Here is a 6,558-nt window from a genome sequence, read left to right as displayed (position 1 = left end):
ACACAGCCAATGTCCGTGCCGGTTCTGAGTTTAAACTCAGGAATTTATGACTTAGGTGCACGTCATGAGTGGGGTCTCTAACAGTTAGTCACTCTAACTCAGGCTTTATGAGTTACATGTAGGCCGCTCTATTGTTCTCCAGAGCGCATGGCCAGAGATCCCAACACCGGTTTTTTAATCTTTTTACGGAGATGGATTCTGTATAACTCCTTGACTGGTAACTGGAAATCCTTAAGAATGACATTAAGTCATATTGTTCTACATGTACAATTGTACACAATTAAACTGTGTTGTTTACTGAAACTCATTGTGTCCATTTGTGCTGCAGGATTTGATGGACCCTCTTCATGCTGTCCAGTTACGCTCTGTTAAAAAAGGATAACAGTGTCAGCTTCCATGTCAATATAAATCCATACAAGACTGTCACATGTACATGTAAAGCTGATCTAATATGATACCTCTGTAGGCCTTTCTGTGACAGTAGACACAGTGTCTTCATCTTCATTATCCTTTAAAGACAAGCATTGTATTCTGTGAACTTTATACCACTACTGGTTATGAGTTTTGGTGTGTTGAGTTACTTACAACAGGCTGGAGTTGGGCTACATGAGGCTCCAACAGGTGGAGACGTCCCTCAGAGTCTACTGGATTCAAGAACAAACGTCCTGTCTCTAAAAGAGGCTTCATAAAAAATATTATAGAGTTGTGGACTTCTTACATGTTATGAAGGCACTTGTGTCCTGGGGGGGTGACTGGCTCAGATGAGCTGCCCCCTGGGATTCCCTCAGCCACTGGCCTTCCAGTAGTTTGGCTAAGGGCCATCTCCTCTGGTGGTGGTGGTGCAGGTCCTCCACCAGTTTTACGGGCCTCTGCCCTCTTTCTGTTGGCTAGGCAGGAGTCAAATGTTAACTTCAACACATTAATTAATGAAACATTATAGAGAACAGAACATGTGGAAACATCATGCAGGGATGAAAGCGTTGTACAGTATTAAATCATTTAAATACATTTAAATAGTTTGACATGTCAAACGTTAGCAAAGTGAGATACAACCAGGCATGTTATGTTTCCACCTCACCTGATTGAATTATATTTTTATATTTCATTTTCAACTGCCTCCAAGTCCTTTTTTCACCCCCTGGGTTGCACCTACATGAACAGAGGGTCAATACCATTTTTTACATGCAATATTTTATGAGTGATTAAACCCAAAACTTACGCATTGACTCGAGCTGTGATTTGTTCCCACGCGTTTTGTCTTTCTTTGGCCGCTGCTGTCGTGTTACTTTTTTTTTTGGAATAAATGCTCATATTCACCGTACGACTCCATCAGAATTTCCAGCTCCACAGGTGTAAAATACGTTCTCCGCTTTCTTTCTCCTCTGGTATCCATGGTGAATCAGTGAATCAGGGCTCCATTGATGATGGCTTTTTTATAGTCGCAGTGCGTCACCATACTCAGAGTTAACATACTCAGAGTCGACAAAACTAATGCGAATCAGCTGTGTTGAAACAGGAAACTCAGAGTTTTTCATCTCAGGGTTTGTTAAATCAGAGTTAACATACATACTCAGAGTTTGTTGAACCTGCTTCATGAAACGGACCCCTGGATATCATCAAGATAAACAAAAACAAACTTACTTACTTACTTACTTAGAACATCATTTACCAGACACTGAAACACAGCATTAGTGCATTAGTGAGTCCAAAAGGCATGACCAGATATTTATAATGTCCTGTAGGTGTATTAAATGCCGTCTTCCACTCGTCCCCCTCTCTGATACGGACAAAATGATAAGCATTGCATAAATCCATCCATCCAGCCATCCATTTTCTATATGGATCCATCAGGGTCCGTATAGGGTTGCGGGGGAGCTGGAGCCTATCCCAGCTGACTACGGGCGAGAGGCGGGGTACACCCTGGACTGGTTGCCAGTCAAGCGCAGGACCAACACACAAAGACAGACAACCACACACTCTCATACTCACACCTAGGGGCAATGTCGAGTATCCAATTAACCTAATGTGCATGTTTTTGGTTTTGTGTACCCGGAGTACCCGGAGAAAAACCACTCTGGCACAGGGAGAACATTGTTGCGTAAATCCAAGGAAGTAAATACCTTGGACCCCTGGAGAAGCTCAAACCCAGAGACAATGAGTGGGAAAGGATATCTGTTCTTTACCATGATCTTGTTAAGTCCCCGATAGTCAGGGTCGAAGAGTCTCGTCCTTCTTCCCCACAAAGAAGAATCCTGTTCCAGCAGGTGAAGAAGAAGGCCTGATGATCCCAGCCCTGAGGGAAGCTCCAGTGTAGTCCTCCATGGCCTGAGGTTCTGGTCCCGGCAGAGACTGCAAACGCCCACAAGGGGGCGAGGTACCAGGGAGTAAATCTATGGCACAGTCATAAGGATGGTGAGGAGGAAGTGAAGTAGCCTTAGCCTTACTGAATACCCGTTTAAGGTCCCAGTAGCAGGATGGCACAGAGGACAGGTCAGGAAACTAGTCGTCGACGTCCTCGGGTGTGATGGAAACTCTCTGAGAGGTGACAGAGGAGCCCGCCAGGCACTGCGTTTTACAGTTACCCCCTCCCCTCCATGACAGAACCTTGCCGGGGACCAGTCCACATGAGGAGTGTGCAAAATTAACCATGGATAACCCAGGACAAGAGTGTGTTTAGGTGCATCAACAAGGTGGACAGACATTTGCTCAGAATGTGAGTCAGAAAAAGACAGTGTAACTGGCGAAGTGTAGTGAGTAACCAGATACATCACATGCCCGTCTAAAGTCGAGGCCGGCACGGGGGAGTCTAGAGGAACAAAGGAGAGGTTAAACTGCTTAGCCAAACTAATGTCCATGAGACTAGCGTCAGCACCAGAATCAATAAGAGGGGAGAGAGGGAGAGACAGAGATTCTGTGGAAAGAATCACCTGCGAGAACTGCCGGCAAGATAAGATACGATAATCCTTTATTAGTCCCATTACTGGGAAATTACAATGTTACAGCAGCAAACAGGATATAGAGGGTGCAAAGCATGCAAGGATAAGGGAAGGATGAGCATTCAAAAAGAATAAATACACAGAAAACAAGTACCTGCAGCTGTACACAGTACAGAAAAGAAAAAGACCATTCACACTAGACTCTAGGGCTTGTTGTGGAGTCTGACAGCAGTGGGCAGGAAGGAGCGGCGGTACCTCTCCTTCACACAGCGTGGGTGTAGCAGTCTGTCACTGAAAGAACTGCCCAGTGCTGTCAGAGTGCCCTACATGGGGTGGGAGGAGGTCTCCAGAATGGACTAGCTTGGCTATCGTCTGTCACCCACCTCATCCACTGAGTCCAGGGAGCAGCCCAGGACTGAGGCGGCCCTCCTCACCAGTCTTTCCAGCCTCTTTTTGTCCTGGGCAGAGATAATGCCTGACCAGCAGACCACACCATAAAAGATGGCTGATGCCACCACTGAGTCATTAAAACGGTTCTGTTCTTACTGGAGGAGGTACAAACCTGCACAGGAGCCCAACGGGCAGAACTACTGCGGCATATAGCGCAATTAACCAGGAAATGGCCCATCTGAGCACAGTAGATGCATCGGCCCTCATTGCGTCTTCGCAGGCGTTCCTCAGGAGAAAGCTGAGTGCGTCCGATCTGCATGGGCTCCACAGAGACCTTCTCGGTGTCGGTTGACGGCAGGGGAGCGGGAGCAGGAGAATACCCATGCGACAACCTACAGGAAGGAAACCGTTCCCTGGTCCGTTCACGCTCCCGCAATCTCCTGTCAATCTTGACCGCCAGAGACACCAGTGCGTTGAGTTTTGTGGGGTCTCTCTCTGAAAGCCCGTTGAAAAAGGCACCAACCAGAGTCGGTTGATTCCACCCACTATCTGCTGCTAGTGTCCTGAAATCTATTGCATAATCCATAACACTACGCAGTCCCTGTTTTTTGGTTTTTTGGTTATGCTTTGTTTTTGATTTTTGAGTCCATGTGTCATGTTCCATGTGTGTCTTGTGCTTCCATGTATTATGTTCAAGGTTTTTGTCATGTCCTGTTTTATTTTGAAAAGCGTCACTTCCCCTGTGTGTCCTGTTTTCTTGTAGCTTTGCTTTAGTTTTCTTGATTGCTTTCTCCCTCCTGATGTGTGTCACCTGTGTCTCGTTACCTTGTCTATTTAGTCCTTGTCTTCCCAGTCACCTTTGTCCAAGCGTTGAATGTCATTAGTATCATGCCAGGAGCTTTTTGCCATGTCCTTCCATGCCATGCCCTTCCATGCCATGCCAGGAGTTATTTTCCCACAGTCACAGTAAGTGTGAGTTTGTTTTAGTTAGGTTTTGTTTTCTTAAATAAAGACATTTGTTTTTTGGACCTCCACTACGCCTGCCAGCTCTTTTTGACTCTGCATCGGGGTTCAGCTAATTTCTGCGTCAGCGACGCCGACCTATCTTGACAGAACGCTTGGACCTGAAATGAACCCCGCAGAGTCTCTGTTTTGGGGCACCAGACTGGCAATCAGGCCCCCTCCCAGTCTGGGCCACCTCTGGAAGGTGCACATGCACCGCTTGAGGTCCAGGGGAGGCCTGCACCCAGCGACAGGCTTCCCACAGCCGGTGCAGACTCCGCGGACTGAGCCGCCTGCCGCCGCGGAGATCTTCGTACCTGTACCTGCTCCGCGGACCGAGCCGCCTGCCGCCGCGGAGGTCACAGTTCCTGTCCCAGTTCCTGCTCCGCGGACCAGGCCGCCTGCCGCCACAGAGACCTTCGTTCCTGTCCCTGTTCCTGCTCCGCGGACCAGGCCGCCTGCCGCCGCGGAGGTCTCCGTTCCTGTACCTGTTCCTGCTCCGCGGACCAGGCTGCCGGCCGCCGCGGAGGTCTCCGTTCCTGTACCTGCTCCGCGGACCAGGCTGCCTGCCACCGCGGAGGTTTTCGATCCTGTCCCTGTTCCTGTTCCTGCTCCGCGGACTGAGCCGCCTGCCGCCGCGGAGGTTTTCGTTCCTGTCCCTGCTCCGCGAACCAGGCCGCCTGCCGCCGCGGAGGTCTCCGTTCCTGTACCTGCTCCGCGGACCAGGCCGTCTGCCGCCGCGGAGGTCTTTGTTCCTGTCCCGGCCCCACGGACCAGGCCACCCGCCGTCTCAGGACTCCAAGCTTCAGCTGATGGACCGCAGCCCACTGTTCCAGGACTGGGTTCACCAGCACCCCAAGCTACGCCAGGGCTCTATGCTTCAGCTGATGGACCGCAGCCCACTGTTCCAGGTCTGGGTCCACCAGCACCCCAAGCTACGCCAGGGCCCCATGCTTCAGCTGATGGACCGCGGCCCACTGTTCCAGGGCTGGGTCTGTCTGCCTTCACGCCTCGTCTCACCCGGTCTCCTCGTCAGGTCTCCAAGTCACCACGTCTCGTCGCCAGATCTTCACGTCTCGTCAGGTCACCACGTCTTACCGCCAAGTCTCCACGTCTCGCCAAGTCTCCACGTCTCGCCAAGTCTCCACGTCTCGTCAGGTCACCACGTCTTGCCACCAGGTCTCCACGTCTCGCCAAGTTTCCACGTCTCGTCAGGTCACCACGTCATGCCGCCAAGTCTCCACGTCAGGTCACCAAGGCTCCACGTCTCGTCAGGTCTCCACGTCAGGTCACCAAGTCTCCACGTCTCGTCAGGTCTCCACGTCAGGTCACCAAGTCTCCACGTCTCGTCAGGTCTCCACGTCAGGTCACCAAGTCTCCACGTCTCGTCAGGTCTCCACGTCTCGTCAGGTCTCCACGTCTCGTCAGGTCTCCATGCCTCGTCGGGCCGCCACAGAGGTTCTTTGTTCGGCCGTTGGCCCTGACCCAGCACTCAGGCAGACCGCCTGAGGCCTCATGTTGGGTCCTGGCCCAGCATTTGGGCAGACCCCCTGACACGTCACACCCCACCTGGGTGTTGAACTGGGGCCGCTCGTCCAAGATTTCCAGTTGGGCCAATGCCCTACACCAGGGCTGAAGCACTGACTTTGTTTTTCGTGGTTTAGGGACATCTGGGATCTGTCCCTTAAGGGGGGGGGGTTCTGTCATGCCTGGTTTTTTGGTTATGCTTTGTTTTTGATTTTTGAGTCCATGTGTCATGTTCCATGTGTGTCTTGTGCTTCCATGTATTATGTTCAAGGTTTTTGTCATGTCCTGTTTTATTTTGAAAAGCGTCACTTCCCCTGTGTGTCCTGTTTTCTTGTAGCTTGGCTTTAGTTTTCTTGATTGCTTTCTCCCTCCTGATGTGTGTCACCTGTGTCTCGTTACCTTGTCTATTTAGTCCTTGTCTTCCCAGTCACCTTTGTCCAAGCGTTGAATGTCATTAGTATCATGCCAGGAGCTTTTTGCCATGTCCTTCCATGCCATGCCCTTCCATGCCATGCCAGGAGTTATTTTCCCACAGTCACAGTAAGTGTGAGTTTGTTTTAGTTAGGTTTTGTTTTCTTAAATAAAGACATTTGTTTTTTGGACCTCCACTACGCCTGCCAGCTCTTTTTGACTCTGCATCGGGGTTCAGCTAATTTCTGCGTCAGCGACGCCGACCTATCTTGACAGAACGCTTGGACCTGAA

At 50.3% G+C, this 6,558-nt stretch overlaps 1 long non-coding RNA gene across 1 annotated transcript; it reads right to left on the bottom strand.

Annotated features, from left to right (window-relative positions):
* Positions 1–308: 308 nt before the first annotated feature.
* LOC124072938 lies at positions 309–748 on the bottom strand. The gene is made up of 4 exons (XR_006841359.1): positions 719–748; positions 586–641; positions 459–509; positions 309–350 (listed from the first exon to the last, which is right to left on the bottom strand). It is a non-coding gene; the product is annotated as an uncharacterized LOC124072938 (long non-coding RNA).
* Between the last annotated feature and the right edge of the window lie 5,810 nt (positions 749–6,558).

Source organism: Scatophagus argus, chromosome 1 (assembly GCF_020382885.2).
Source record: "Scatophagus argus isolate fScaArg1 chromosome 1, fScaArg1.pri, whole genome shotgun sequence".
NCBI classification, from domain to species: Eukaryota; Metazoa; Chordata; class Actinopteri; family Scatophagidae; genus Scatophagus; species Scatophagus argus.
This window is presented reverse-complemented; position numbering and strand designations above follow the sequence as displayed.